The 12,494-nt window shown below is 40.1% G+C and overlaps 1 protein-coding gene across 1 annotated transcript in view; it reads left to right on the top strand.

Moving 5' to 3' along the window:
* LOC124154376 (zinc finger protein 423) overlaps positions 1-12,494 on the top strand; it is a 721,523-nt gene that overhangs the window by 76,861 nt on the left and 632,168 nt on the right. The window lies entirely within an intron of this gene.

Genomic DNA, 12,494 nt, shown 5'->3' with positions numbered 1-12,494 from the left:
AATTGGGACTTCTTTCTTTAAAGGTTTCTTTCTTGTCTTTGTAAAATTTATGTTCTGATAACGGTAAGTCAGTTTTATTCAGCTTTGGGGTACAAAGTTTGAAATGCGAGAAGCTTTTATGGGAAATATTAGCTTTAAGATTCTATTTAGGTAAGTAGTTATGCAATTTGATTGATAAATAATTGAATTGACTTTATACTTATGTCATAGTGAAACTTTAGATTTAATTTATGCGTAGAAATTTTGTTATGTTGATTGAAATTGTGTTAAAAATTTCATTTTATTTCAACGATTGCATATTATTTTAGGAAACCCTTTTACCTTATGCAGTTTTGTGATGTACTCTTTTCACGCTGTAATGAAGACTTCATATTGCCAAATTTTTGTTCTTTGGTGTTAAGCAGATAAATTATTCCATTGATAAGCTTGAAAGACTTGAATTTCTGCTGCAAGGGATGTTTATGTTGAAAATAGCTGAAACATGAGCTTAGGAAAGCATCACGCTCGCTAGGAAATCTCACGTTTAGGTATTGAATATGATGAAAGCCTATTTGATTTCATGGATTCTTTCTTAAGGTTTGAATTGTATAAAATCACTTCAAAAATTTATATTTCTCAAATTGATCAGTATCAAATTGATTTTCAATCCAGCTGATATCTTGTATTTTTGTTTTATTGAGGTTATTGAAATAATTCAGAGTTATTGGCCATTTTTGTTTTTAATTGTTTGAAATTTGTAGACTATGGATAGATATATTTCATTCTTCAATTTTCCTCAAGAGTTTACTTTAAATTTTGAGTGTTGGCTATAGATAACATCAGGGAAGAATTTTAATGGTGAACTTTGGTTTTGGTAATCAGTTTGATACACAACCCCCGTCCATTACAAACGATACTATTTCTTCTTTCATTATAGAATTCAATACCTATCCATAGTTTTAAATTGTAGCCTCATAATTTATAAGAAAAAGCACAGGGTTTCATTCAATGTTTGAGTTCATATTGATTTAGGCAAGCGTTTGTGATGCCCACTTACCTTAAGGTCCTTGTTTGCTGTGATTTAATTATTTATGACAGATATTTATGTCATCAAGATTATTTCGATATGCTCTTTTGGTAATTAGTTTAAAGCGAAAGTAAATGATACTCCTACTTTAAATGCTTTAGTGTACACTATGAGTCTTTCTCTGAATTTGAGCATGGCACTAATACGCTGCCCGAAAGGTTGACCTCATTTGAATCATACCCGTCTGCTTAGCGCTCGTAAAATGCTAGCCTCATTTTCAATTGCTCCTCATTGTCAACAATTTCATGTCCTCCTTCACTTGCGCATTGACAGTCTTTCAATTCGGGAGACCGGTCCGTGCTTTTTATGGGGAATTCTGCGGCTTAATTGCTAGGAGGCCGACCGATAATCGTGATCTACTGAGCCCTTAATCCCGCGCCTTAATCAGCAACAGCAGCGTGCGGAATCCCGAATGCTGGCATGGCACGGAATGTTGATAACATCGCCCTTATCGGATCACGCCGCCGATAAATCAATGTGCATATTTTCCAACGCTCCTCGAGGGTTGTTTTTTTTTAAACTTGCCTTTCTCCAGTCACGCGGGGCTCACAACGCGATCAAACTTGTAAAACCTCAAGCCTCGGAATCGAATGAGTGATGAAGGAGTGTAGGCATTGACTGTTGCGCGTGCGATTCGTTTGTCAGTTATCTTCATTAATCGAATTCCGCGCGACGTGTCCAATTGTAAATAATGGCGTAATGATGTCATTATCTTCCTCGGTCGTATTTGTCAGAAGGAATTGGACGTCAAGTCACCCCCCTACCTCGTCCTCCCCCTCCTGCCGCATCCCCCATCCCTCGACCTCCCCTCCTGCCTCTCCTAGACTGTGTGAGTGATCAACCCCTTCCTCACCCACTTTCGTTCCGACATCAAACTAATCCCTGCCAATCCCGACCGATCATTCATTTCCATCATCCGTTGACGGTGGGTCATATCTTGCACTTTCAGTCAAATATTAGCCAATGAAATCCTTAACTCCCTTTCCTGTCCATATTCATTCAATATTTTTTGACGTATATACTACTACTTATTTGGGAAATATTTGTCAAGAAAGTTTTGACTGAGCATGTTTTATCTTGCTGATTATGTTTTTCCAATTCCTCAAAAAAATCTTCGTCATTTGGTCTTAAAAATTGTAGGCGATTCCCACATAAGAACATTTAACGCGACCTGTTCCGCCCTTTACAGTATATTCGCGAACAACGTCGTTGACGCACCATTTAAAAAAATAGGTATTCGGTAAAGAGTGTACAGGACTTCTTGTAGTAGGATATACGCTAATGATGTTGCACCCGAAGATATTGAGCGAAAGCATTACATTTTTAATTATTGCAATTATTCAATATTTTTTTAAGCGCAGGCATGCGTCCTTATCACACCATCTCGCGTGAAGTTTCATATTGTCTGTACCATCGAAGATAGGATGAAGATGAAGAAGAGGCTAAATTTTTTATTTGCTTTGGATTTTATTTAGCATGGATGTAGTACATTTAGATTATTCATCATTCCTTACGTCTATTTCACCATTGAATACCTGAAATATCGTATCTACTCCGATGTTGTTTTCGAGATCGGTTGTTTAAAAAGTGACAAAGATCAGCCGTACCAGCATAGTTATTAGACCTCCCTTCAGTAAAAATCAATGTAGTGATTGGCATTTTTATGCGAGTGAAGTTTTTTTTAGTCTTTGGATTCCATTCCTTTTATCTGTCTTTGTTTTCCATTTTAAAGGAAAATCAAGTTGCAGAGGAGGTTGACTTTCTAGTTACTCCTCTACATTTTCCTTCCATTAATGATGCATATGGTCATTATTTTACTTTTCTCTATCTCTTTCTTTATGGTACTTCCTCTCTTTGAAATAGCTTGTTGCTAAGAGCTAGATTAAGTCCAATTCGGTATGTCTAAACAGATCTACTAGAAGAAGATGTTGCTAGTTACATTTGGGGGTTTTCGAATGCCATACGAGAGCGTACACTAAAGTTACTCGCTTTCTCCATCCCTTCTATGGAAAGCTACAAAACTCACGGACGCCTTTGACAGCGAACCTATCTTGGAATTGCATCTCTCGCTCAACATTCTATTTTTTTTTATTTTCGATTGCAATAGAGGTGGAAAAGTAAAGAGAATCGTATTTTCCGTTTTACGATCCGTCAAATCCTTCTCTCGAGATAAAAATCGGCGAAATATTCATGGGTGTACCCCTCTCGCAGAATAGTGTATGACCACACTGACTCTTTTTGAGCGGCTCATTGCTTCTTAGACTTCTTGGCCTCAGTGACGCGTACGTCTCACTGGTTCTTTGTCAGAAACAATTAAATGAACGATTATTTCTGTCAAGGATGGGGTCTTACGTGAACCAGTACATTAATGACGTCACTAACTCATGAAAAGTGGGCGGAAACTTCAGCATTTTTTCACATTTAAGTTTTGGGAAAGTGGCTGCTTAATGAGGTAGATTTTTTTCCTTACGTTTCCCATCCATCTAAGGATTACTATCTGAACGAATCGTGACTTCGGACATGAGTGAGCGACCCCGTTGTTGAGGGAGAGATTTGGTCGGGAAGTATCGCGTTTATTTCCGGCGAGTTCCCTCTCTTCATCCACCGATTGGCGCGCACCCCCAAACCAACCAATTCCGTCATGTCATGACGCCCTGCGGCGGTCCACAGATCCACTTCCCACGGAGAGAGATTAGCGATCGCGTCGGCCGTCCGCGTCGTGTGCAGCTCCCGAACAAATAGTGGAGTCAATCGCTCCGACCATTTGATGGGACCGTACAGGAATCATCAGAAGAAAAAAAATACGCAAACATTTGAATGTGTATAAGAGAACGATCGCTCTGAATTAAATATTATTCCGATAAGTTTCGCGAGTGGCCCGGAGTGTGTGTGGAGGGATCGCCCAGGCCGAAGGAGAGGACGCAGATATGGTCCATTGCGGGGAGTGACTCCGCTCTTGTGCTGGTCGTTGAAATAATAAAGATAGGAAGCATCGGAATGCCTCGGCGCCGTGTCCGCGGCCGCGGCGATGTTTGCAATCTTATCGTCCCCTCTGACGTTATAACATGCATTTCGCTCCGCCACTCCGATTGGCTCCAATTCGGCCGCGCACAGTGTATTATTTTTCCTCGTTGATCTGACGCGCTCTTGCGAGGGGACTGTCGTTCCATGGCGGCTCATCACCCCCTTCCATTCCCCTCCGTCGCTAATTCCTCTCCACACCACCTCTCTCTCTCTCTTTTAGAATTATTTTTTGTTCTACCCTGTCATATATATTTTGTCGCATTCAAAAAAATCAGATGTATTCATGAGTTCATACGTTTGTCTTGCTATAAATATATGTACATATATATTTTTTTGTTCTACTCTGTCATATATTTAGTCGCATTCTGTGAAATCGATGTATGATGTAAATCTACTTATTCTTGTAATATGTCTGGCTCTATTATATTTATAACCATATGTTCCTAGGGGACAAACTTGTCCCGGAACAATAAATTTCATTTTCTATTACTATCATATTCTCTTTTAAGGGAATACACACTTCGAATTCCCATTGCAGTCCTAAGATTCGGTATACGACAACACGGAAAAAATTACGGGAATATAAAAAAAACACTATTGATGATAAAACAGCGCTACTCCATTATTGATAAGTTGAGAACGAGCGTAACTGGAAAAGCAGCTAAAAGGACACGACATATGTAATCACCATGAACCACCTCCCTTCCTGGTTAGTCCATCTGCCCCTACGTTTAATCTCTTGTTCCTCCTTGGGGTACTTTTCCATCTTTTAAATTCATCACGCAATAGGGTGCTTTTCTATTATTTTTTTACCACCTAAATCAAAATATTATTACTCCTGGAGAACGTATTTCAGGCTTATATATTTTTTAATGAAGATATCTATTTTTCGCGGTTAAATGAAAAGTGAAAATTTTCAAGCGCGCGAAAACGCGACGGCTAATCATAAATGCTGAGAAAACCCCGTGTGACGTCGTTCTGGTTCCCGCTGCCGCCAAGTGAGGTGACCTTTGGGCGAGGATATTGTGCGCCGCTGAGATGCTGGTTGCTACCAGGTAGCAGAGTACCCTGTTAGCAGGTAGCGCTTGGCTTAAATAAGAACTATTAATACCTTACCAAACGAAAGAAACTTTCCGACCATAGGCAGTTTTAATAGGTGATTATTAAAAGATGTTATCCTGAGCTCGGTGCCTCATGCATGCATTGGTCATCTCAGACGATGTGAAACTCCTATTTACTCGCATAGAAACTAGGTCCCTGTGACGTCACGTGGAGTGGCATCGCATGGGCGTCAATCTGGCCTTTTCAAATGAGGTTAAAATTGACCACTGCCATTCGTCTGAACTAGGATTTCTGAAACAAAATTATTTGTATATTATGAATACACCAATGGTAGGTAAGGAATCGCATTCAATGCATTTCGTTTTCTTTGATGAAGGAAACTACCCTATTCCTCACGCAATCGCTAATATCACTCGACATGACCTATTCAGCAAAGACACCCTTGCCTCTCTTTTCCTATTATTTGCTACGCCTTCTCGCTTCTCACACAATCCATGCTTCTTCAGCACCAAATTTTGAGTTCTTTAAGCCTTTTTTCCGGCCAGTTTTTCCGAATTTTCAAGATTGTGGTCCGTTGGCTGCCCACAGGATCACGAACGAATTGCAAGTCGTTACTTTGCAACTCGTAACAATGAAAATTCAAGCTCTTCCCCAATACCGATGGAATGACAGAGCGTGCAACAATGACTATTGCTACTGGCTGTTTTTTCCGATTGGCGCCATCACCTCGTGTTAAAAAAAAGAAATCGCTGTAAAATTAACTCATAATGGTAAACAATTGATAACGTATGTACAAAGATACGTATGACTGGCTAATGAAATTGGTATCGAAGTAATAAAACTTAAAATAAATGCCAAAATAGTATTACTCAGTGACATGTATACGTTTGGTGAAGTTAATAATGCGCTTTTAACGTTGGGCAATGCTTAAATTTGAGGTGTACATACAATGACTTAAAAATCCGCAACATCTTTAGTTATTGCACTAATATCTGTTTCAAATAGTACGGTAATATGTTCAGTCGTATTAGTCAACGCGCAATATAACAAGAAAAGTAATGGTACCATTATAATAAAAATTGCTCAAAGGGTATGATTTTTACAAGCGTTCAACCTCGAGTATGTGTACTTTGTAAAAGGACAGTAGATTATGCTGTTGTCTCTTTCGTTCTTTTCCCCCTCTTATACTTTTCTCTCTCTTTTTCATTGTGTTATCACAAAAACTCCCACTGCTGATTTAAGGGGCGAAGAGAGTTGAAATTAACAGAGTGATTTGAAGGAACTCACCAAACTTTCAGTGAAAAGGATTGCGAGTAATATTCTATTTCTGGTTCACCTTGGCTTCTAGTGGGGTAGCCCTCCTATCAGTTTGACCCTCCTGTCGTCATCGTGACAGAATGTCTGTCGTCTTAACGGCAATGGGAATTTGGGAGCTTTGCAAAAAATTGAATTGAAACATTTGCAGAAAATAAGAACGTAATTGTTATCTTATTCTCATTACTGAATTACGCTGACACCTTTCCTCTGACGCATCAAACGTCATCACTTTGGCACGTCTCCACGAAGTCACTTTTCCATCTGTTTGTTTGTCTTTCTGTTCAAATCCTTGCAATTCAGGTCTAACCCATTTCCTGCTTAGTCATCGACTTAAAATTGTCGGTGGAAAATGCCTCCAGATGACAATGCGATAATTCTAGTTCCAGATAACGATATTTCTAGTTCCTCGAAGGGAGTGTAGGAAGCAATTTTCGACAATGAACATTGGTATTAATTGCTCCGCCGCAGAGCATAGTTTTTTTTTTTTTTAGATTTTCGATAGTTTAAAACTTATTCCGACTATTCAGCTCTTAGCAAGTGTAAAGAATAAATATTACTAATATCGCGGGAACAGATCAAAAAAGTCGATTTAAAAAACCCACGTTTTTTCGAACTAAAAAAAAGAATTGAGTTCAGAGTCCTACTTACACGAAACCTTGTTGAAATCAAGAATCAATATCATGATCAAGGGAAAAAGTTTCTTTCATTTCTTATCCGACCCAGGTTTCGGCAATAATCACTGTCGAAACCCTCGACAATATACGCTATCACCTTGATAATGGCATTGCATATTGTCTACAGGTCTAAATAAAATCTGTGGAAATAACAAAACTTCGTTCCCTTCGTTATGATATTTTTAAATAGAAGAAAATAAACCATTCTACTTTGATCCCAAGGTCCTTGGTGTAAATTTTACAGAAAAAATTCAACTCGTTCAAAAACCAAAATCGTAGTGCTCATCAAATTTTAACATCTTCAATCAATTTCTCTCTTCGCAAAAATTTTCCCATCCGTTCCATGGGGTCGAGGCGATGTTCGTTGGAAGGGAGTGAAAATGTCGGTGGAAAAGTAAGATGGTGTGCGTGGAGAGGCGCTCTGCCTGCCGTGAGGTGGCTCTGCTGCGGTCTGTATGGTGCGAGGGGGAAGGGTAGGGAGGGGGTGGACGAACGCGTACAAATTACTGCGAAATATCTCCGCGGTCGTCACGCCGCTACACCCTCATTTGTCTGCCCGCAATGCGAAGGAGCAGGCAATCGCGCGCATCTCCCACCCACTGCTCTTTTCCATCTCCCCGGATGCTGACGGCGACGACCAATCGACTCTCAGCCACAGCCGAGGTCGCAGGCTGAGGAAACGCGTTGCTGTTGTGAGGGCCGCTGAAACTTTACCGCCGACATAGGGTTATTCTGGCCATTATGAGCGATATAGCGTACTTCATAAATGCGAATAAGTTATTGACCATCGCTACGATTGTTGCTTATCATCTTATGACTAGCTAATGTTCAAAGTTTGCGACGAAAAAAGCGTTGTAATGGTCTAGACATTTACACCTGAAATAAGGCATACATTTTAGTGGGGTAAGCCGGCTTTTTCCTTACGTGGGAGTGAGAATACATTCTTGCGCTTACACAGTGAAGTGTAGCTGGCTGTGAAATACATCTCCACAATTATCACCATCAAAAGTCAGCTATCCGAAGATTTTTTAACTCTCCACTCCGCTCTCTTAAAATTTTAAAGACTCCTTTCATTTTTGGTGGGCACTTCTCATTTCTGATTTATGTATCTAAGAATCGTCCTCCACAAAGTATAAAAGTGGGGCATCAGTTTTTTTTTAATGATTACTCTCCATGGGAAATTACTTGTAAATGGATGCTATGCGAAAAAATGCAAAAACACTCAGAGGTCCAAGTGAACACCCCAGGAACAAACTTGTCGTAAGAATAAGAATGAGATCATTTTTTTCTAGATGTTTTAATAGTTTTTCTCCGCTTAACGTTTTTATTTTTATGAATAACTATTCAAATCTAATGAAGAAAACATTCCATTTGTGGTTTGTCCCCATGCCGTTATTGTTTCAAAGCAGACTCGATGCGTGCAGTGTGTTTGGGAAAACACTGTATCGGTACAGATACACTAGAATAAATCGAATGAGATCAGTTTCCCTCGGGACGAGTCGAAATTTACTCCTTGAGCACGACCGCTGTTTGGCAATGATAAAGCCAGCCGTCATTTCGGAAACAGTCACGACCGTTCAAAACTACCAACCCGAACATTGAAAATACGAAGTCAGAGGGGTGCTTTCATCGTCATCGACGTCACAATCGCCACCGAGTTGATTACTACCCCTCTTCGTGTCCACTCGTTCGCAGCTTTACGTGCACCGGGATAAACATGACTTCTGCTTCCTCTGCTTTTTTGCGCCTCGGGCTCCCCCGGTGACCTGGTCATTTCAGGCCATAATGGCAATCGTAGGACAAGCGATACGGAGCAGGACATGCGACATACCGTGGTCCGAATCGGGCGGGGAGTGCATTAAGGACGGGAACAGCCTGCTGGATGAGCTCACATTAGCCATGGCTGGAAAATGAATTCTCAAGATCCATTAAACCTTTTCTGCTAAATGAAACTGAACGCTTGGATTTTGAGTCAGATATCCTACTCATTCATGATACTACTATATTAAGGTTGGTAGCACTGCATTCCTCTCTTTTCCAAGCATGTTCCTCATTACTAATTATTTATTACTACAAAATTGCTGCAAGTTGACTATTGCCTGGCGGGAACATGAGATCTTTGAAGATTCATAAATTAATGAAAACTATACCTATCTAAGAACAAGTAAAGAAGCAGGAAATACACTTATAGTATAAAAAACATATTAATTCGAATACCGTTCAATTAACAAATGAAATGTTAGCCAACTACCCAATTTCCAACTCTCTCCAACAAATTTCCAATTATATCAACCAATAATCGATGAACACTTACTCTAAAAAATGTTAGCATTTGCGGGGAAGATCTTATAAAATATCTTATATGCATAAAATATCTTCAGGAAGGTCGTTCCACTCCTTTATGCAGTAAGGAGTTTTTTTCAGAATGTCAGATTTCTGATTTTTGAACTTAATTTTGAATTTGATGACGTGATGTTGCTGCTTCTCGTATCTTTCCTCGTGTATCTCTGCCATATCTCTAACTTTATTCATGCACTCAAGATTACGAGCACTCTTAAATAAATCCAGTGGTAATATTTACGCATGGCAATCATGGTAATATTTACACATATGTGTCAATATTGGGGTTGTTAAATCTATAAACGATTTTTATTTACGTTAGCGGAGGTGTTAATTTTCACTGATCACTTTCACCTCTGATTTATAAGTCTCCGTTCGATAATTTTAAGAAACATGTAATTTTTGCCATAGAACTGCATTGAAATGTTTACTAGGTCGGCAATAGATTAGGCATAACTCTTCCTATTTTTAAGGCTCTAAACTATAATTTTTATGATCTTATTGTGAGGTAAAAGTCTTTTTATCTTTCCAATCGTCTCCCTTTTTGGGGCAGAAAAATTTATACTTAATGTGATAATCTCGGCATAAAATATCATTTTAGATTATATTCCAAATCACGTATTTAAAGAACTTCAACATTTTGAACCAAGGCTTTGAAGTTTCCATTTTTAATTTACCTCGGGAATTATCAGTCCTTAATCCAAAGGTGTATGAATTATGTACAGAGGTTAATGAATAAACATTTCCGCATGAAGCGCTCACACATCACTACATTTGCGCAGAAATAATAAGGCCTCAATTTTTTCGTTGATATTATCCAATTAACACGAGCAAGATGAAAAATACCCTGGTAGGCATTGACATTTTTACTGCATTGCGCGTTTGTAATAGATCTATCTCCTGTGTTGTTTAATGGGAGAAGAATTAGCGACTCATTGGCAAATATGATTTCCCTGGGAAGCTTGCGGTATCCACCATTGCCTTCCAATTGGCGCTGCTTACCATGATATCAAATGTGTGTGTGCTCCGTGTTCGAATGCCACAATCTTCATTCCAGTATTGCTGCAACCTATCTTTCCCGCTTCAACTTCGTATGTATGATAATGGTGCGTGCTTCATCCGAGCATTGAATGGGTTCATTCACTTAGGTAGTAATTAGCAGTTCATTAAAACAATTAGTTTGCTGGAGGGGAAAGAATGGTAACGACTAAATAATTCGTACCAATTCGGTCATTCTCTCGTTACTTGATGTTACCAATCTTGACCAATATTATTTTCAGCGAAGTTCAGTTCAGTTAGTCCCATGATGACGATGACGATGAGAGAAAAACAGCAGTTTTGCAGTGGCTGTCAACTCAGGCGGCAATTTTCTATGACGAAGGTGTACAAAAGCTTATTGTTCGATGCGATAAGTGCCTTAATATTAACGGAAATTATGTGGATAAGTAGTTTAAAGTGTCGGCTTATATTTAAAAATGAAATTGTTATAAAATTAAAGTGTTGTTTATATTTCGTAACGGTACTAGCTTAAAAAAAAACGAGCGTCGTATTTCGGTGCGCTGCTATTCAAAGTTATTTACGTTTTATGTTCGCGAAAGTTTTTGATCCGTTCAAATTAATTCTCGGTAATACTTTTGGTCCTTGTCAACTGAAGACATTTTTATCGACCATCGTTAAGAACAGACTAGCGAGGAGCCTGGAATGTAGCGCTTTACGGTGCGGAAACGTGGATACTTGTGAAGGAGGACGAGAGGAGACTAGAGGCATTCGAGATGCGGGTGTGGCGAAGAATGGAGAAGATTAAGTGGACGGAAAGGAGGAACAACGAAGTGCTGGACGTGGTGGTTGAGAAGAGGCAGCTTCTAGATTAGATACGGAGGAGACAGAAGGTATGGATGGAGCGAGTACTTAGCGGGGAGGGGATGCTGAAAGAAGTTTTATAGAGTAGAATGTTGGGTAAGCGAGGGAGAGGAAGGAAAAAAATAATGTCTATGTGTAGAATTAAAGGGTTAGGTCTTATTGTAAATTTTAGAAAGAAGTCAAGTTGGGAGAGGAGACAGGCCGGACAAAGTCTCATAAGTCCCGTGCAAGCCTACCTTAGCAGATGAAGTACTTCATTAATAATCGTGCTAGTAAGTACTACGTGTCGTTTCATCTCGCAGACGATTCATTGCAATTCCATTCCGACTATCGAACTCTATTGAATGTTAAAAAAACGAATGCAGAGAGGGTGGGTGTGTGGGACACCCTTGGCGTCGAGGGATGATTCCGTGGCGTAGGTGAATTTATTTCTGAAAGCAAGTCTCGCTCGTGGGACTCTTTCTTCCTGCTGCTGCTGCCCCATTAAGCAAGATTGCGACGGAAACGTTTATCCAAAATCAACAACCGACGTGGACTTGGGCTTAAAAGGCTTAGCAATAAAAACTTTTCGGTTTTTCATTCCCTCTTTTCGACCATTGTGTGCGAGGAACCTCCAACCCCCCTCCCCCCCACCCAAAACTCGCATGGACCCCTCTTCCCTCCCCTCCCCACCCTTGTCCTCTGGTCCCCCCCGTGTACACCCCCCACCCCCCGCTCCCCAATCCCAGCATTAATGCCGATTCTGATTATTCCGTCGGTTTTTGTGCAAATAATGGCGACTTTTTTTTACGTACCCTTCCTGTGTGCCTTCATTGTCCTCCTCTTCATCCCCGTCTTCCTCTCCTCTGTAACGAAAAAATAAAAAAAAACATCTTCGCAAAAAAATGCAATTCTAAATAAATGCAATAAAGAGAGGAAAATGATCGGTCTGGGATTTATTTTCTTTTTTTTTTCCTCTCCTTGAAACCACCGTCCATGTATTTATGTATTCGCGTATCGAAGAGAAGGGAGGTGGGGGGGGGATGACGGGGGAGACGAAGAGGCATGAAGACCCGTCTCTCCCACCCCCCCCACTCCCCCGGCTGGCTCGACTCTCTCGCTCCCAACGGACGCCGTTTTTGCCTTTGCTTCGCCCCAGCATCCCTTCGTCT

This window comes from Ischnura elegans, chromosome 1 (genome assembly GCF_921293095.1).
Source record: "Ischnura elegans chromosome 1, ioIscEleg1.1, whole genome shotgun sequence".
Classification (NCBI taxonomy): Eukaryota; Metazoa; Arthropoda; class Insecta; order Odonata; family Coenagrionidae; genus Ischnura; species Ischnura elegans.
Note: the sequence above shows the minus strand (reverse complement) of the source record. Positions and strands in the feature narration are given on the sequence as shown.